Below are 20,948 nucleotides of genomic sequence, written 5' to 3'. Positions count from 1 at the left end.
ATCTTCTCCCCGGAAGGCCTGCTTCCGGTCAAAATGGGGCTCGCCCCTCTCCGTGACAGCCCAGTAATGAAGTACACATCAGATACATCCAGCTCTAAGGTCTGATCCCGTAATCGAAATACTTGGTCATCGACATCCCAAGCATCCACTATGAACTATAATAGCTCCGGTTGAGCTCGCAGATAAGAGGTGAGGAAGAACTTCTTGAGACCACAGTCTCTCAAAGCATTCATGCATCCCTCATCCGCTATGGCCAAGGCATCTACGACATCATGCTCCCGTTCTTTCCATTCCACCACCATTTTTGCTTGTTTCCTGCACCCACAAGGATGAATAAATCATTAATGAAACCCTGGTAGGCTTACACACCGGACAAATTTCGGAAATGATGGGAAAATTTAAGTAAAAAATTAGGTCGCGCGGTTGGCGCGACTGTTTCTAAAACAGTCGCGCCAATGGCGTGGCACCTTTGGGTAAATCACCCCATTGGCGCGGACCCGTGCCGGATACCCGCGCCAATGGGGCGCAACCCTAAATTTTAAAATCCCCCTTGCGGAGGCTCAATTAAGGAACAAAATGCATAAAACAAGTATGGAAATGGAGCTAAAGGAAGCGCCTCTTACCTGGAACTGGCGGAATCTCAAATGGTTGCCCGGATTGGTGGTAATCGCTGCTCGAAGTTTGCACCCCAAATGGACCACTACCACTATGCAAGAGGTAAAAAGTAAAAGTAATTTTATTTTTTACATTTTCACCATATTTATAGACTTTTTGACTTGTAATAGGGTTTAAAAAGTTGTTTTTTGAATATTTTAATATACTTTTGGTCGAAAATGGGTTTTACGCTTGTTTCTGGTGCTATGACAGGTCCTTTTTGCAACTTCGATGGTGAAACGAGTTGTATTTTATACTTTTTCGGACTCGGTAAATACATGAAAAAGTCACTATGGAGTTATCTTTCAGCTCTTTTCTGACTCGTTAAAAGTGAAAAGATTGCCGAGTTACCCCTCTTGACTCGTTAAAAGTAAATAAGAGGCGGTCGTCTTTAAACCCTTTTCCGACCGTGTAAAAATGAAAATATCGTTGGACCCTTGTCGTTTCCAGTTCGTGAATGGTTACGAAACGACATGATGTTGATCACTTTTCTACTTTTTCGGATCGATGTCACTATAAATGAAAAGTACTCCTCGATCGTAATGGTCGGGCAGTTCTTTCGAGCATTGTTTTATACTTTTTCGGGCTCGGGAGACACAACTTTACGAAAAAGGACCCCCCTGGAGTTTTCTTTTTGCTGTCTTTTCAGACTCTCTAAATAGGAAAAGACACCGAGTTCTTCCTTTTTCAGACTTGTTAAAAGTTAATGACATTGGATTCCGTCATAATGACGCTCACAAGCATATGCTATCCCCATCAAGCTTGCTAAAAATAACTGGGGTCTCGCCAGAAATGGTGGGGAAGATGGATCCATAATTGTCGTCGTGTCGGCAGTATGTCGCTCTTGAACATGGTACTAGTCTACATTCGTGTCGGGGTGGGGACATCTCATCTTGTTTTACACTAGCCTCCGTGGGTTTGGGTTATCCTATTTGGCCTCTCATCTGCTCATTGCCTTGTCACCATGACCTCTGCTCATTTGATGTCAAATACTGCCAAATCCACTATCGTGCCGCCGATATGTTCAAGAGAAGTTGACCTCTGCAGCAATACAACCTCCTCTGATACCTCACATAATTTTGCATCACCACAACATCTTTCCTCTGTCTCGTGTCAATGATGTGGGAAACACTATGGCCCACCTATGATCAAGGTCACTTCCTGTCGACTTCAGCTCATTATCCAGGAAGCTGATCTAGAGATTCCCTTCTGGTGCCTTGGAGCCTGCATGCCTCAATGGTAGGTTCTTCTTGTTCGACGAGAGGTTTTCATCATTGGCCTCCGATCGAATGATTCTGCGGGTGTTCGACGCCAGCTCATTGATTCCCACACCGTAGATTGTACCTATAGTACCTTGAGGGCCATTGTCATTATTGGTGGTACCTCTTGCGTCTGTTAACAGTTTTCATCATTGACTAGTAATCAGACGATGTTCATGCATGTTCGACTTCAACTCATGCATTCGCATGCTTAAACTTGTACTCTGTTCGGGTCAAGATGGAGCGCAAGACCCTGGATTTTGTCTATTGGAATCCAGGCTGTGATTTGTGGCTTATTATGATTATTACATGACTCATTCACTGGATGGCTACGACCATGCCTGAGTCTATTTATCGATCCTCTCTGGATGGCTACATCCATACCCTGGATCTGGATTATTATGTACTCTATTATGGATGGCTGCGCCCATACCGCACATATATCATGTACTTGAGATATCAGTTGTACTTCTTTACGCAGGTTCTCCGGTGGCTGTGTTTTCAGTCACACATGTTCTTGTAAAGCATTTCACCCCTCTCTCTCTCGGGCCTCATGCTTTAGGGGGCATCTGTTACACAGCAATTTGTCACCGTTTGTCACCGTCCCTGTTACCCCTCACCTGTACACTGGAGGACTCATTCCGGGACCTGTGAGAAGTGACATGACCTGAAACCACTTGCATTATATTCCTCTGAGTATGAGCTTAATTTGCCCTGAATACATCTCCTGCAAAATACTCATGAAAACAGCTCTTTTTGCATTAGCACGGGTCCACAGTTCACTGCCCGCGCTAATGAGGGAAATCCTCTAAAAAGGGCGCACCATTGGCGCTCTGTCTCAGAGTCGCACTCGCGCCAACCGAATTGAGTAAAGTTTTCAACCACCAAACTCCCAAAGGATTGCTTCAACCCATTCACCAACTGAATCTATGTTGAGCTAGGATGGTTTGGATTCGAATCTCCATAGAAGGAGAAGTGGTTTGCCACCTTTCATAGAAGTTTCCAAGTGATAAAGCCAATCCCATGAATAATGTGGTTGATCTTATCTCTTCCCTCTCTATCTATAAAAGCTTGTCTCTATGCCTTGAGCAAGCTAGTTACAGTCACAATAGTCAGTAGTCCCAGGAGTTCAAGATTTTGAAGCTGCAAGAGACTTCTTTGCACCCATAAGGCCAAATCTAAGTAAGGAGATTCTTGTCACCCAAAGAGAGAGAGGCTTGTTCCTCATCCCAACAAGCTTTGCAAGACTTGTGTAGCTGACTACCCAGCCAAAGGAGGATTTGACGTCAGAACAATGGTTGTATTCTTCTTTGTTATTTATTAATAATAGATGACTATCATTATGGTTCCACTCTCATTGTCTCATGTTTGATGTTGAGTTATATCTTTTCTGACTGATATATAATTGCATCTGCTAGATTTTATGCTTGTTTTCATGTTGTTCTTTGCATGTGCAGGTGTCCAATCATGGAGATTGTGGGGATCATGACTGGCCAAGGAAAAGGATCGAGGGCGATATCTATTCGACGAACACTAGCATTGGAATCCAAGTAGGTTCTCACCATCTACTTTTTATTTGCAATTAGGAACTTGCGTGATAGCATTGTGTGATTGTTGCTAGACCCGGTCTGGGCTAGTAGGGATTGTCTCTGTCCGCAGAGAGGATTTACCTCCACAACAAGCATCACGTCGATTCTCATCTAATTCAGGCAAGTATAATAAACGTTTTTCCTCTTCGGAAGTGGCTGGAAGTAACTCGATGGCCATTTGCAATGACAGGATTTCGCATTCAATGGGTAACACAGCTTCTAGACCATAAACTAGTTGGAAAGGAGTGAACCCTGTTGACATTTTTACTGAGGTTCGATACACACAAAGCGTTGAAAATAGCATGTTGCGCCAATTCAACTAATGAATCCCAATGATTCGTCGGATCATGATGACTAAAACTTTGTTGATGGATTCAACTAGACCATTAGCTTGTGGATAATAAGGAGTTGAACTATCGTGACGCAAGCCAAGCTGGCCTGTAAGTTCGGTCATCATAACGTTTCGAAAATGATGCCCATGATCAGTGATAATCGCTTGTGGAACACCAAACCTAGCAATTATATGATTGAACACGAAAATTGCAGCTGTTTTGCCATCTGCCTCAAATGTGGGCATCGCCTCGGCCCACTTGGTAAAATAATCTACTGCAAGGATGATATATGCATGCCCCCCGGCCGAGTGAGGGTTACATGTATTAAAATCGATACCCCATTTAGCAAAAGGACCAATGGCAATTATAGGGTGGAGAGGAGCAGGTGGAGCGCACATCTTTCAATCAAAAATTTGGTAGTTGTGGCATTCTTGGACCGCATTAATACAATCTTTAAACAAAGACTGCCAGAAGTAGCCAGCGTGCAATATCTTTTGGGCTGTGGTATACCCAGACATATGACTGCCACACAATCCGGAGTCACAGTCATTTAGAACCCTTTCAGCTTCCTCGTGAGTTAAACAATGTCAAAAAACAAAGTCCACCCCATGGCGATAAAGAGTATCTCTAATAATCCTGAATTGTTGAGATTGGAATTGTATTTTCCGACATTCTGACCTTGAAATTTCTGGCCAAAAGGATTGGGTCTGGAGATAAACGATGATATCCCCATACCACGGATCTAAAGTGCTGATGATAAATAAGGATTCGCCCGCAATGGGCTCCTCCGCCACAGTTTCCGTGTCAGCACACGGGAAGTCACACATTAACTCCGCAAAAACTAAAGATTTCTTAGACTTAGATTTTTCAAATTCCAAGTCGAACTCCTGCAAGATGACAATCCATTTAGAGTACTTTCCCCCTAGCAATTTCTTGGTCAAAATTTAGATCATAGGGTTGCAATAAAAAATTACTGTAGTTTTACGTAGTAAAATGTAGTGACGAAAACGTTGGACAGCTTGAACAACTGCCAATGCCAATTTCTCCACATGTGAGTATTTTAGCTCAGTTGGATTTAAAGTTCGACTAAGGTAATATATCACATGTTCAGTACCGAATTCATCTTCCTGAACTAAGACCATTCCAATGGTGGAATGAGAGGCGGCGAGATACAAGAAGTAGTCTTGGTTGTAGTTGGGAGGATGCAATAACGGTGCATGGGTCAATGCGTGTTTTAGTGCATCAAAATATTTCTGAGCTATCTCATCCCAATAGAATGGAGTATTCTGTTTCAACAACTAGGTAAAACCCTTTGTAACCTCAGCGTAGTTAGGAATGAATCATCGTAAAAAGTTTGCTTTCCCTTGCAAACTTTGGAGTTGGCGAAGACTCTAAGGAGGAGGCAATTTGACAATAGCTTCAACCTTCAAGGAATCGATGCGAATGCCGGCTTCCGAAACAACAAACCCTAGCAATCAACCCGTTTCTATATAGAAAACACACTTGTGTGGATTCAACCTAATCCAATAATGCCGACACCTCATAAAGATTGCTCGTAAATGGATGAGATGATCAACTCGATGTAATGAATGAGCAGGCAAATCATCGAGATAGGGTTGCACAATGTGCTTGATGTCATGAAACACATAAGACATGGCCCTTTGAAAAGTTGCCCCGGCATTCTTGAGCCCAAAAGGCAATTTGCAATAAGCAAATTTCCCCCATGGACAAATGAAAGCAGTTTTTGGTTGATCGGCAAGTAGAATATTGATTTGATTGTATTCGGAAAAACAATCCATGAAGGAGAATATTTCGCTGCCGGCACAATCATCAATGATTTGATCAATATAGGGAGTTGGGTAATTGTCCTTTGGATAGGCTCGATTAATGTCCCTATAATCGATACATATTCTTATTGTCCCTTACTTTTTGTTAACTGGAACAATATTCGATACCCAATCTGTTAACGAGATCGGATAAATGAAACCTACTTTGAGTAATTTTTCAACTTCTGCTTTAATAGCAGTAGCTTTTCTTGGGTGAATCTGATGCAAACGTTGCCGGACGGGTTTAGCATCTGGGTAAGTCTTGATTTCATGAACAACAATTGCGGGGTCAATTCCTAGCATTTCCTCACAGGACCAGGCAAACACGTCTCGGAATTCTTGAAATAGGGCCTTATATATTTGAATTTCATGTTCTATACACGAGGCACCTATATGAATGTTCTCAACAATTCCAGGCTTAACCAAAATGTCTATAGGAATAGTTCGAGAGATGTTTCCCAAATTTAACTCTGAATCAGGATTTTTCATTGGATTCTGAGGTTCCTTGACATATTCCGTCGTAAAAATTGATGAAAAATCATTTTCAAAACGATCATTCTCGGGTAAGAACAAAGATCTATGATGGAGATCTTCCCATGGTAAACCATCTACACATAGGATTTCACGAATTTTCTCATGAGAGTGAACAAGTTCAAAAAACATTGTTGAATTCAAGCTTGATGTGAAAAGTGATTCCTCATGGACCACATTCATTAAGTCAATTTTGGTTGAAGATGGGTCGGTAAACGATTGCACAGCCTCATATGCAATTTCATATGGACTCAAAGGCATAACATCACCAAATGAGTCTACCTCAGATTCAAAAGGTACGATCCAAGGATCATCATAAACAATGGTTTCTGACGAAATCATATGAATGGTTGCAAAAGAAGACGATGCGTTGATCGAAGGAAAAGGAAAAGTTCCTAGTAAACTGGCATCCTTAACTAGTCTTACTCCAACATCCTTATACGGGATAGTCATTTTACCGACATGCTGAATACTTTCAGAAGAGGCTGGGTAGGATGAAAAGTAAGACAACTGGTCTATTGTTACGATCTTTCCATTATGAGGAAACTTTATAACCCGAAAGACTGATGAAATGACAACTGTCATAGCGTAAGACCAACTACGACCCAAGAGAAGGTTGTAATCTAGAGGGGCATCAACCACCTCCACATCTAGATTAACAGTTTTTCCTTCAACCCCTATAGGTAAAACCTGTAGAATGCCAAAAGGATGAAACCCACGGCCTTTAGAATTGTCGGGGATTGATTTAGTGAAGGAGAACCAAGCGATCTCCAACATTGTATCGACATAATACATGTTGAGGCTCCCTCATAAATCACAGTCCTGTGAATAGGCCTGTTTTTGACTATCACTGGGATCTGGAAAGCCATTTGATGAGGTAAGCAGGGTGTACTATTTTCTAGATCAAAAATTATTAGGTTCGAGTCCTAAATGTCAACAGCTCCTATAGCCGACAAAAGTAACTTACGTTGTGCTGGACATGATTGCAGCACTTCCAAAGCCGACATTGCTGAAGGTGAAACAGCTAAATCCTCAACAATGTTATAGTTCTGAGTCGCTCTGGGTATACCCTTGGCGGGTGGTTTGATTACTAAGTTTGGATTAGGTTTCTCGATCTGTAGTGGATCGGAACCAGGAGCTGAGGTTGATGGGTTAGAATGAGAAGATTCTACTTCTTTACCATCAACAGGACTTTTACTACCATAATCATGCGATCGAGTCACAATCCTAACATGGGACATCATTAGTATGGGTTCTTCATTGGCACTTGAGGAAGAACCTATCATCTTACTGTTTTGACTTGGAAAAGGATCCTTCAAAATAGCAGGCATTTGGGAACATTTGACAATCTTCGCAACCTCTACACGATGAGGGCAGTCTCTTGTAAAACGCTCTTCGTCACAAATGAGACTAGGATAACGAAGTTTGTGTTTTTCATCATTGGATTCCGCTTTTTCAGGTTTCTCTTTTGAATTTTTATCCGTTTTATTTTTCTTCTTCCCTTTCTTCTTACCACCGATTTTGATTTGGTTGTAGATGACTCTACAATGTGAATATCGGTGGAAATCTCCACGGAAGAATCTCCTGTCGGGGAATCCGGCAAGGTTATGATAGGAGAAGAATTCTTGGAATACTTCTTCTTACTTTTGGTGTTAACCGTACCAATCATACCATCAGCGGCATGAGACCCTGAAGGAGCTACAGCGATTTGATTTTGCTTAGCAAGATCGGGGATTTTTTCGTGTAACGTACCTGACTGAGTATAAACCAAGTCAAGGTACTGTGCTTGAGCAATTACTTGCTCCTCAGTAACGACTCCTGCCTTAGCTACATCCTCAATGATCTTTGGCAACAAAGATTTTACAAACCATTCAGCTAAGATCTAATCCGGAATAAAAACCTTCACTAAACGCCGTCGACGCCTCCATTCATGAATGTGATCTAAAATGTAAGTGGACGTCGACTGCTTTAATGAAGTTAGTAATTCCGTGCCATTGTCATATCTGACTGGCAACTGAAAATGAGTTAAAAACGAGGTAGCTAACTGACTAAAGTTATAAAAAGTGCCTCGCGGTAACTCAATGTACCACTTGGCCGCGAGACCAATTAGAGTGTGCTAGAAAAGCCTTAGATGGATTGAATCATCTGAAATGGAGTTAGACGCACACCATAGGTGATAAGTCATCACATGGTTCGACGGGTCCTCTCTTCATTTGCCTTCAAACTTAGGAATATCACTAGGAAACTTATTCGGCATTGGCAGCCAAAAAAGAAGATAATTAATGGGATCGTTCATTAGGCGTGACAAGTCAGGCAAGTCCAAAGTTGCGATAAATGGTAACTGACGATTGGGGTCCCTAAAACTGTGGGTCATGAGACCAGCCCCAGGAGGAGGATATCCAGGATAACTAGGAATAGGAATTGCATTTGGGATATTGTATCTTCCGTGAAAACCAGGATTAACTGGATCCTACTAGGGTTTTTGAGGTTGTTGATATGTGTACCCAGGTAACAATTGATACTGATAGACTGGCTGCTGCACAGCAGGATCGAATTGGTATTGTCCCTGGTACGGTTGATAAGTAAATTGTGGTTGACTTGTGACAACCGTACTTGAACCAGGTTGTCCTACAGGCATCTGAACTAAAGTTTGAATCATGGATCCAGACGGAGGTAAAGATGTCTGAGGAGTAGATACAGGAACAGTAGAAACCGAAGTTGTCGATACTCCAGAAGTAGGTGGGGTAGATTGAATAGATGTTATAGCAGTTGCAGCAGCTGTTTGAGGCGGAGTACGAGGCGTACTGGGCCCAGGCTGAGAAACTACTGAAGGTACAGAAGTTTGAATAGTAGATTGGACAGGTTGCTGGGGTGAACCAGAAACTAAGGGTTGTCCAGTTTGAGATGACAACTGTAGATTCGGTTGCAAGACCTGTTGAGTTTGCGATGGATCCCACACTAAATTCATTCCGGGGTACGGACCCATAATAGGTTGAGAATATTGAGGACCGCAACCGGGTTGAGGGTAGGGTTGATAATTCAAAGGTACATTTCCCATTCCTTGAATGTATGATTGACCGGAGGGTGGTTGGAAACCTTGGTTCGAGTACTGACCTTGGGGTTGATACCCTTGAGGCACGTACTGATACTGGGGTTGACCTTGAGGTACATATTGATAGTGGGGTTGACCTTGAGGTACATATTGAGTCTGGGGTTGACCTTGAGGAACATACTATCCCTTAGGTATGTACTATCCTTGAGGTTGCCCCCCAGGTGCAAATTGGGTACCTTGAGGTTGCCCCCCAGGCGGTAACTGACCACCTCGAGGTTGAGGATTAGGAATAGTACCTGACATCATGAGAATATCTTCTACACTCAACAGCTTAGTACCATTGTTTCCAGTTAATAAACCTTGTTCAATGGGTTGAGCAGATGCTCCCGCAAAAGTACCAGAAAGTGACTGATACCCAGAAGGAACAGAAGAACCGCCGTACAAAAAGGATTCTGGCGATTGAGTAAACATGGACAACTGTCTTGACATATTTAACAAAGGATAGTAACGTCTAGGTGTTGGGTGATAAGGAGCTCGAGGTGGTGAAAAACTCAGCCCTGGGTTTTCCAAGAAATTAGTCAAAGAAAGATACCAAGCACTGCTCCTAGGTGGACTGTAAAAAATTGATTCACGCTCCCTTAGTTCAATAGCAGGTTTATTTTCATGGATAGGGATGCCTACTTCTTCTTCTGGAGTAGCAAGTTCTTCAATAGCTATAAGTCCAGAAGGAAGATTTTGGGTAATTATTCTTTCTACCTAGGTGAACCAGGACCACTAGAAGCTAGAGAAGTAAACTCCGATGTTGGAGTAGCAACAAATTCACTTTCAAGTTCGGATATTTCAGGTTCCTCACCTATATCACTAGTAGATGAAAAGCTACCAGTAACTTCGGAAACAGACACTGATTGTGGATTATAATCTGCTACTAAAGCTTGAAAATCAGGGTGTACCACCAAAGAAGACTCTCCTTCTTTAGGTGACCCAACTCTACTGTATCTAGGAGTTACGAGGGCCCTTAACCCTTCAGGCTGGCTCGGTGAAAACTCAAGAGGCTAGCCCCAAAGTCTATGGGACTTCCTCGGTAATTCAGCGATGATTAAAAATTTTAACTACTTCACACGCAAACAAAGTAAACTCTTAATGAAAACCACCTAAAGCCTCTAAAGAACCAAACAAATTTGAATCACATGCCTAAAGTATCTAGGAGATCAAACACACAAAAACAGTAACTTTCCATACTGAAAACACTAGTTGGTGATGAAGCCCAACATCGCAGAATTCAATACAGAAATGGTGGTTGGAACAGTTACCCCGACAACCTGCTTAACGAATAGACTGGCACAAGTTCCTCCACTAAACCGTCTCGAGTGAAGAGACCCCCCCAGAAAATCCAAGTGAGTCTAGCCGACGTCTGCTCCAGGTACAGTGGGATCTTCCCACCACTGTCACCTTAGGAAGAATCCTATAGAATATGGTCACTAAGGTTACCAACAGAAACAAATATACCTGGGGGAACAGTCTATGATCCGATATGCACGCAAGGGCAGAGTAACAAGCTCAATCCCCTTGAAGGCTCCCTGACATAATCCAAGGTTTACCAACAAGTGACCCCAGGCTCTTCGACAATGGTTAATCCGAGGTTTACCATTTTTAATATGTGAATATCTGGCGTCGTTCCCAATGAGGAAGGATTGATTCCCACACTGGTTCGGAGACGATCTCGTGCTTCTCCTTTAAGAGGAGCTTTCCCAGAGCATAAATGCAACAATTGGATTTCTCTCCTACTGCAAGATACAGCTACTTGTTTGTTTTACTGTCTTGGAGAGTTAATTACTCCCTACTCCAAGACACTAGCCTAAGCTATATTGGTGTATTAGAGCCCTAGAAATAAAAATATTACTAGATAAATTTTACTTTAAACGTTATTTTTATTGGTTTTTTTTAAGTCAAGAGGTGCGGAGATGAAACTCGTGGTATGAAGACTTGACTCGAAATCACTAAAAAATGCACTTAAGATGATTAAACAATCTTTTCCCTTCAATGAACTTATAGCTAGGAAAGATTTTGAGAATGAAAATACTTGTAAACACAAATCTTTCTTAACAAACAAATTAAAAGAAGAGCTTTTTGTCTTTTCCAATGCACTCAAAACGAGACAACTAGTTATTTTCACAAAAATTTCCCTTTTCTTTCAAAACACTCAACCACTACAAAAACAAACTTTTCCAAAAGAGATTTTCTTTATTTTTTATAAAACACTCAAAACTATGGAAATGACTAATCTTGAGATCTATAAACTATAAAAACCTATTTGAAGTCAAAGCTTACAAGATGTCTTTTTCAAGGATGTTTTACTTAGCTAGATGTAAACTAAGGACCAATTTATGCAGAATCATAAATCAGTCAAAAAACAACCAATTTTTGTTTTCTTTTCTAAAAATGAAATCCAAACTTTTAAACACAAGCTTTTTCGAAGTTTCGTAAAGAGAAAACACAAAATGGATTCCTCAACAAAGGTAGATTTTGCAAATGGTCAGACTCATAAGAAGGCTGGTAAAAACCAAGGTGATCTGAGGTTTCTACAGCTTCTAAGCTCAGAGCTACTACAAGACCAAAATGAAAATCAAACCCAATAATCAAAACTTCTAGGAATTTCACCTAAAACCCTAACACCAATGGAGTCAACCTAAGAAAAGCTTCTGACAAGTTATATGCAGGTCTGGGCAGGTGTTATAGGGAAAAGTGTCTATGCAGAACTACGAATCCCACTAAGGCGTGGTAGCTACCTTAGAAACAAACAAAGTAAAACAACTTTCATTTTCCTTTATGAAACATAGATGAGAGAAGAATAAAGGAGACCAACCTCTTTCTTGCGCTTGGTTCCTTGCTCGATTCCTCTCTCTTCTAATAGTCCTTTGCTACTTGCTTCCTTGTATACCCAGCTTTACAGAGTACCTGTGGAATCAAAGTAGCATAACACTATACAAGAACATGGATCTATTATCATAAACAATCTAGGATCAGATGTAAATTGACCATACAAATGCATAAAACATAAATCACACAAGAGTATGGAGGAAAACTTGAATAGCTTTATTGATAATCAAGAAAGAGCCAAGAGAGTTTCAACCAGTTGTTCTGACCCAGCATCATCCTCTCAGCAAGTGATCCCTTCTACACCTCATGCAAAGCTTAGATCACCCAACACTATGATGTTGCCTCAAGAAACCAACAGCAATTCCTTACAAGATGCAAAATTCCAGCCTCTGGATCTCTGGGATGAGGGATCCATATATAGATGTCTGTAAGGGAGATGACTCAGCTTGTGATTTGATTAGTGTCTTCCCTCTGATAGTTCTTGCTTCCACTTGGAGATTGATGATCTCTTACTCATCCTTGGTCAAATTCAAAGAGGCAAGTGTCACAGGAGAAGTTTCTGGAAGATTCCATGCTTCTCCACCTCGCGGATTGACACTGCCATTTGTCTCTTCTTGGCCATCGCACCCCATAGAAGGGATTTTTGAAATGAAACGCACCCATTGAGTGTACTTAGGTGAGATGCAACGCACTTTGCCTATGGACCAGGTGAAATGACCCTGTTTTGACCAGTTCTAAGTAGTTTTTCATGGAGAGCTTCTGGGAGAAGTTGTAATCAATTGACCTTGTTCCTTTAGGGGTTGGAACAACACTTTTAGGGACTTAGGAGCCCTTGGTTTATGGACATTTTATGCTTGGGGTTGTAGTGCCCAAAAATGTCTATAACAATTGCCCCCTAAAGCATGAGGTCGTTAATCTTTTTGATGTCGAGTGAAATGCTTTATCATGAGGATCCGAAGTTCTTTCAAGCTGGGAGGAGACCTGTAATACGATACAATACAATACATTATCTTCATAATATTTTCTTGATCTAGTTGAGGCAGGCATTCCCATGCTCAACTTTATAAATTCATTTTCATTTACATAGGACAAACAATCGTCTTAGTGTAGACTGATGATTCTGGTAGAGCCATCATCCCTTTGATTGGATGATTATCTATGCAGCAATGATGTACATTTGATGTCTTTATTTTCCTGAATATATATCGCAGCCTGAATGGATGAAACTAGATTCGGGGTCTTCAGTCTCGTTCGATATTCACTCAAAGTACAAGTTGATCCATGTGAGAGATGTTCTGGATTCGAACATGGAAAGACATCGCCTGATTACGAGCCAATGATGTAAGCTGTTAACAGGCGCGAGAGGAATCACCGATGATGATAATGACCCTCAGGGTACTGCAGTACAATTCACGTAGTATGAATAAAGGACTTGGCGTCAAACACCACGCAAAATATTTTGGTTGAAGGTCATTGATGTAAACCTGTCGCCGGAAGTGAGAAACTTGCCATTGAGGCATGCAAGCTTCAAAGTATTGAAAGGGTTGTCCCTAGATCGACTTCTTGGATAATGAGCTGATGTCGACAAGATGCGATCTGTCATAGGAGGGCCTTAATGAATCCCACATCAATGACACGAAACGGAGCAAATGATTTTAATGGAGATGAAAACGGTCTGGTGATATAAGGTTCAGGGTGGCGGTCATGAAAGAATGGAGTGTAAATGTATTGCAGCGGGTGAGACACAGGTGAATTCTCTGAGTGACTTCTCTTGAACATATTGACAACACTAACATGATGGATTGGTATCATTAACCCCAAATGTGGATGGTGTGATGTTATCATGGTGATGTGACCGGTGAATGAAACAACCCAACCCGACTTGGATGCGGAGTGAAAGTGTCATGTTCAAGAGCGACTTGCTACCAACAAAGTTTCTTCAAGTTTTCTTCCCAATTTTTCCCCAGTCATTGCTGACCAGTACCTCTTTATTTTTGTCAAGCTTGAGGAGGATAACATATGCTTGTTCTATAATTTTCCCTTCGGGAAAACCAATCGCTGTGTTTTAATGAGCCTAGCGATAGTGAAACTCGTTCTTGTCTGCTATGGACAAGTTTGTCGCTATTAGGTTTTAACGAGTTTAACGACAAAGATAACTCGGTCCTTTTCAATTTTAGAGAGTCTGAAAAGGGATGTAAAGGAAACTCCAAAAATCCTTTTTTGTCATCTAATCCCTTAAGTCCGAAAAAGTATAAAACAATACAAAAGGGATGAAATTTCGATACTTTTAACGAGTCGAATAAAACAAGTGCTCGATCTTTTTGTGCAATAATCCCTCAGGGCCAAAAAGATTAAATTCTAAAGGAGGGATGGAACTTCTGGTCCCTTTAACGAGCTGGGGAGGCCAATAGCTCAGAAATCCTTTCATATTTTAGGATTCAATTGAAAAGAGCTTAAAGGAGACTCGTCTTTGATGAATGAGTGATAAATTTGGGTAGCAGCTGATTCCAGGTAATGTTTGGAATTTCCCAATCACAGTAGTGTTACAAGGATGGATAACAGGATCACTCCTCACAGTTGTTCCTCAAAAGGGGTAAACAATCAAATGGAGGTGAATGATCGGCCAATACAGAGTGGAGGTGATGATGAGAACACGACCAAGGCTTTAAAGGCTGAAGTACTACATTCACGACGGTTATTTACCAGAAATTGGTTCATTTTTTATTGAGCTTAAATGCCGGGGGAAACATTTGCTCATTGCTTATGTTTATTTTTTAACAATCATGAAGTCCGCATTAAAACTGCTCGATGTGATGGTCATTTTTTGACTTTACCATTAATAGCTTTGTTCTTTCAAAGATTGCACTCCATGCTCAATTGCTTCATCAAACTAGTTAGAAATGAACAATGAGTTAAGACACTAGTATTTTACTCGAATTACGTAAAAGTAATTTAAAAGTGTTTTTACCTCTCATTTTACCATTTCATTTGAACTTTGGCTTGTTGGAGCTTTGGAGGTGATTTTCCCCCTTGATTTTCATCAGCTGATTCTGAGAGATTAGGTGGACGATTTTCGGCGCCGTCCGGACCAGGTAGGAGCTAAACCTGAGCTCTTTCATTTCATCCTTTCCATTTTGCATTCTGAGCCTAATTTCTGGTTTTTCTGAGCCTCTAGGGTTTGAAAAACTCACCCTGGCTCCATCGCACCCTTTATGCATCGAAAGGTGCATTGGATGTTAGCCTGTCCACTGGCCAATTGACATGCAACGCACCCAGAACACTACTGTAGGTGCGATGAGCGCAAGGAAGGAAATTTATGCATAGTTTTCAATGGAAATTTTTGCTTGTTTCTCACCAAATCAGGATCTAACTCTTCTCTTGTTTGTTTTCAGAGATTCATTGGAGCAAGATGACCATTACATGGTGAGAACATGAGCATGAAGAAGATGACATGCTTGCCTTACATGATCCAGTTATAGTAAATGCATTACGGAACTGTGGCCTGTTGAAGTTTTTCCGCATTTCTAGCATGAGACAACAAATCAACTTATTGCAGTATTTGCTTGATGCTTGGGATCATACTAGCCAGATGTTGTAGATTAGGGGCAAATCCATCCCCTTGATTGTAGTGTACATCTACTTTTTGATCGGCTTATCGAGGCGGGGTGCCCCCATCTCTCTATCAGGTTCGGCCCGTGGAGGTGAATCTGTGAGATATTATGTTCGTAGGTATTGCAGAGATGGATCTCAGTCGAGTAAAGACGGTAAGATCATCTTCTGAGATATCACTGATAGGTCTTTGAGGACCATTCTGTTTACTTTTGGTAGGATGGCTGGTGGTGCGGCTCTTCATGTGGCCAACCGATCTTATATGCAATACACCCTAGAATGTCTCGAATCGAAGGTGTTCAACTGGTGTGATGCAGTACTCCTTGTGATGAAAGAACAGTTGAACAAGGTGAAAAGCGGGAGGTTGAAGAACTTTGGATATAGTTCTATTTTGACCGCCTTCACCTTGGAAAAGATACCACTGATGCAGCCGCAGTATATTGCACTCGGTTTACCTCCACCGACTGAACCACGTATGCAGAGATGGGTCGACCATATGTCTAGGCATGCTAGTCAGTCTTAGATTTCCTTTTTCGATACCTTCTTCGGGTGGTTTGATCGTCAAGAGATGGTTTATTCCGAGTATCCATATGCTGGTATGGACTTCCGGGGCGACCCAGATTTGGTACTGCCAGCTGGCGAACAGTGGGGTGCCATTGGTAAATTCTTGACCATATTTCTGTTTATCGTTTTTCTTTTATAATGTCCTTGTGCTTTACTCTATCAAGACTAATCAGAAATCATGTGCTCATGCAGATGTTGGTCCCGTTTGGCCAGTAGTACGCCTGAGAGTGCCAGTTGCCGCTCCTGCAGGGAAGGCTGTGGGAAGGGCTATCATTCGCGACCTTGATGTGGCCGAGACTCTTTCAGCATTACAGGATCAAGTCGAGGGCCTCACTCTCGGCATTCCAGATGTGAGGACTGACGAGCTTCCTTTGAGGTTGTAGCGACATACTATTGGCGTGCCAAGTCGATGGACTAGGCTTTTACGCATGATTGCACAGGCGGTGACTTGTTACCACCAGCATCATTAGACTAGGGTGCCCCCTAGCGTTTTGAGTTTTGGGTCATTTGACCAATTTTGTCTTGGTTACAGAACATTATGTGTAAACCATAAACAACTATATATACATTTTTGATTTCTGGAGTTTTATTTTGGTTAAGTTACATGATCCTGATGCAAATATTGATGAGATGCTTCTTTTTATAAATGTTGCAAATGTCTATCTAACACATAATTTGCCAATGATTCAGTTAATGTGTTTAAGCTTTCAGAAATATGTGGATATTGAATAAAATCAAATCGCCTTTCCAAAATGTTGACCCTCAGAAACATGTGATAGATAGCTGGATTTCGGACGGAGTAGATACCAATGAGTTGTAGTATGACAAGCTGTGAGTCTAGCCTGACGACCAGTCGGCATATGCCATGTGTGATGGCATCAGAGAGAAGTTCTATCAACGCGCTATATTCAGCGATGTTATTTGTTGAACGACCAATACATACCCCTCTGAAACTTACTAACTCGCCGCTTGGATTGAAAATGTCCCAGGCCGCAGAAGATAGGTTCTGCGAACTATGACTTTCTCCGTTGGCATATCCAACAAATGATTCCAATAGGTTCGACATCTGTGACAAATGTAAAAAGAGAATTTACTCGACCAAAACAAATACTTTAGCGAAAACAAAAATTTAACAAAATCATATAGGTTACCACACTGAATCATGCATAGTAATGCTTAAGCTACAACACATTACGAGGTTGTGCCAGTGGAATTCCGTCATAATCCATTAACTCGTAGGCTCCTTTTGCTAACACTCGCTTAACGATATAGGGGCCCATCCATAAAGACTTGAATTTACCTACTCCCAATTTATCAGATTCTTGGTCATAAAGCAAGACCAAGTCACCTTCTGAGAAGACACGGGGTTTGACATTCTTGTCGAACTGTGCCTTGACTCGTTTCTTATGGGCTTCGTTAGCCAAAGCGGCATCACGACGGGTTTCATCCAATTGGATTAGTTCCAAGAAATAAGCCTCTTCTTCTGAAGTTCTGGGGAGAAGGTCAATTGTGAGTTTGAGGGACGAGATTTCACACTAAACTGGTAAGATTGCTTCTAGTCCATACACCAGGTGGAAAGGTGTAAACATGGTCGCATTTCTTACCAATGTTCAGTATGCCCACAAGGCTGAGTATAAGATTAGGTGCGAACTCCTTTTGTGAACTCCAATCATCCTTTGCAGCATGCACTTCAAGACCTTGTTGATTGCTTCAACTTGTCCATTGGCTTGCGGGTAATATGGAGTAGAGCTGTCATGCGACAACCCTAATTTGGTAGCTAATTCGAACATCATGTGATTGCAAAAATGCAATCCATGATCCGTGACTATAGCCTGTGGGACGCCGAATCTGGCGAAGAAGAGGGCAGTTGTTTCACTAGTGTTATCTAATGTAGGCATCGCCTCGGCCCATTTGGTAAAATAGTCAACTGCGACTATGATATACCCATGCCCCCCAGTCGAGGTGGGGTTACATGTCATGAAATCGATGCCCCATTAGCGAATGGCCCAACAACAACTATTGGCTGCAGAGGTGCGGGTGGTCTTCTGGTTTTGCTATAGAAAATTTGACAGGCATGGCAACTTCTGACTGCGATTATGCAATCTTTAAACATTGTTGGCTAGAAGTAACCTGCTCGTAAAATTTTTTTCACTGTAGCGTAACCGGATTGATGCCCCCCACACGTGCTTGAATGGTAATCATTCAGGACTTTTTCAGCCTCCTCATGGGTGAGGCACCTCCTCAGAACTGTATCGACACCACAATGGTAAAGTGTATCACCGACGATCATGTAGTCTTTTGATTGGTATTGAATACATTTTTGTTCGGAGCAGGAGGTATTAGGCCCATATTTTTGGGTTTGGAGATAAATGATTATATCTCCATACCAGGGATTGCTTGAAGATATCAGAAACAAAGATTCATCCACGATTGTTTCTTCGGATGTTTCATCGTTGGATGACGATGGGAGATCGCATAATAATTCTGCGAAAACCAGGGCTTTCTTTGACTTGGATTTTACAAATTCCAGATCAAACTCTTGTAGAATTGCTATCCATTTTGAATATTTGCCCCCTAGCAACTATCGCAACAATATATAAGTCATGGGGTTGCAATCTGACAGAATGGTAGTTTTTCGAAAGAGGACATAGTGTCGAAATCTCTGTATCTCTTGAATAGCTGCTAGCGCTAGCTTTTCAACATAACAATATTTGATTTTTGTACCATTTAAGTTCTTACTCAAATAATATATAGGATGTTCAATTCTGTTGTCTTCTTGAACTAAAACCATTGCGATGGTTGTATCCGCTACAGCCAGATACAGGTTAAAGTCTTTTTGATAATCAGGAGCATACATTAATGATGTTTTCATTAGGGATTCTTTTAAAGCATCAAAGGAATCTTGCGCAACCTGATCCCAGACGAAGGGCACTTCCTTTTTCAATAGACGTGTATAACCTTTAGCAAGTTCGGCGTAATTTGGAATGAACCTCCTAAGAAAGTTTGCTTTCCCTTGGAGTTTCTGAATCTGAAGCAAATTCAAAGGTGGAGGCAAATTTATGATTGCCTGAACCTTACATGGGTTGAGACGAATCCTGTCCTTTGAGACTACAAAGCCAAGTAAAAAACCAGAACTGACACAAAACACACATTTGTGTGGATTGAGTTGTATCTTGTAGTGTCGACAACGTAGAAATATTGCTCTTAAATGCTATGGATGATCAGTCTGCTTTTGCGAATGAGCCGGAAGGTCGTCGAGATATGGTTGAATGATGTTTTTGATGTCATGGAAGGCATAATTCATTGCCCTCTGAAATGTTGCCCCTGCATTCTTTAAACCAAAGGGTAATTTTCGATATGCGAATGTGCCCCACGGACAAATAAATGCAGTCTTTGACTGGTCCTGTGGGAGGATATTTATTTGATTATACCCGGAGAATCCATCCATAAATGAAAAGATTTCACATCCAGCACATTCATCAATTATCTGGTCAATGGAGGGTGTGGGGTAGTTGTCTTTTGGACAAGCTTGATTTACATCCCTATAATCGACGCACACTCTAATCGTTCCTTGTTTTTTCATAAGAGGAACAATGTTCGATACCCAATCGGTTAGAGGAACCAGGTAAATGCAACCAGCATGGAGAAGTTATTCAACTTCTACCTTGATGGCAGCGGATTTCTTGGGGTGCACCTGCCTTAGCCGTTGTCGTACTGGTTTGACATTTGGATACATCCTAATTTTGTGTTCAACGATACTCGAGTCAATGCCTGGCATTTCATTTTATGACCAAGCAAAGACATCTCTGAATTCGCGAAAAAGAGCATTATATATTTCCAGTTCTGAAGGAGAACAACATTTGCCAACATAAATATTCTCTACAACATCTATTTTGGTCGAGATATGTATGGCGATAGTCTCTTCAATGTTGGACAAGTTTCGCTCGGAATCCACCGTGTTTACAGTATTTGATAAGAAATAAAAAACTGAGGAATGATGAAGGTCATCAGGAGTATCTTCTTCACAATCCGGAAGAAGGGAACGATGGTGGTAATCTTCCCATGGTGCCCCTTCAATTACCATTGATTGAACAATTCCTTCGTCGGTGTAATGCACTCGCGACCAAGGATCTGAAGGGGTGCCATATTCCTTAGACCTATCTATCCAAACGCTTGATGAGCATTGATTTGAGTTTGCCTCCCATGCTAGGAACATTGATTGCTACAATATTTCCATTTGGCTTAGAGGCAATACCTTTGTATGATCCATGTTTATATCATTTTTTGAGATCTTTTTAATTGAAGATATCATATTGTAGGTTCCTACCGATGCTACTTCCGCCAGATTTATTGGAGGTGGAAGGGAAAAAGTTCCCATTAATATAGGGTCTTTCAGTAGCCCTACTCAGATATTTTGAAGCAAATGGGGGCAACCATGGATCATTGGAATGCTTCCTGTAACTTGAGAACCATTGGGGAGGAAATTTTGTTGATCGACGATTGTAATCCCTCCTTGAAAGGGAAATGCAATCTTCTTAAAATAGGTCGACACAACAGCTGCCATAGCATATATCCATGGTCTTCCCAGTAGGATGTTGTAATCGAGGATTCCGTCGATTACTTCAACATCTATTTCTATTGTTTCCCCCCCTAGT

The sequence above is a fragment of the Pinus tabuliformis genome, chromosome 2_2 (assembly GCF_031772625.1).
Source record: "Pinus tabuliformis cultivar Carrire ecotype Pingquan chromosome 2_2, CPIR1, whole genome shotgun sequence".
NCBI classification, from domain to species: domain Eukaryota; kingdom Viridiplantae; phylum Streptophyta; class Pinopsida; order Pinales; family Pinaceae; genus Pinus; species Pinus tabuliformis.
Note: the sequence above shows the minus strand (reverse complement) of the source record.